We start from the raw sequence: 701 nt of genomic DNA, 5'->3' as shown, positions 1-701 counted from the left end.
TTTTCTGGTTTCTTTTGTCATTTATTTCCAGTTTAATTGCACTGTGATCAGATCATATGCATGGGATAATTTCTGTTTTCTTACATATACATAAGCATGATCTATGGACCAGTATGTGGTCTATTTTAGAAAATGACCTATGTACAGCTGAGAAAAATGTGTATTCAGCTGTGTTTGGGTGGAACACTCTGTATATGTCCACCAAGTCTATTTGTTTCAAGCTCTGGTTCTGTTCTGTTATTTCTTTGCTAAGTTTTTGTCTGGTTGAACTAACTTTTTTGGGATAAGGGGGTGTTAAGGTCTCTTGTTAAGACTGTGGTATTGGATATTAGATTTTTTATGTCCATTAAGATTTGCTTTATATAGTTGGGTGCTGCCATGTTTGGTGCATATATATTTATGAGTGTTACCTCTTCCTCTTGAATTTTTCCCCTAAACAGTATATAGTGGCCTTCTTTATTTCACTTGATCATTCTTGGTTTGAAGTTGAGATTGTCTGAGAATAGGATTGCTACCCCTGATTTTTTCTGAGGTGCAGGGGCATGTAATATTGTGTTCTATCCTTTGACTTTTAGCCTATGGATGTCTTTATGAGTTAAATGTGTTTCTTTAATACAGCATATTGTTGGATTTTGTTTCCTAATCCACTGTGCCAGTCTATTTCTCTTAATTGGTGAATTGAGTCCATTTACATTGATGGT

The sequence above is a fragment of the Octodon degus genome, unplaced genomic scaffold (genome assembly GCF_000260255.1).
Source record: "Octodon degus isolate 3935 unplaced genomic scaffold, OctDeg1.0 scaffold00178, whole genome shotgun sequence".
Classification (NCBI taxonomy): Eukaryota; Metazoa; Chordata; class Mammalia; order Rodentia; family Octodontidae; genus Octodon; species Octodon degus.
This window is presented reverse-complemented; position numbering follows the sequence as displayed.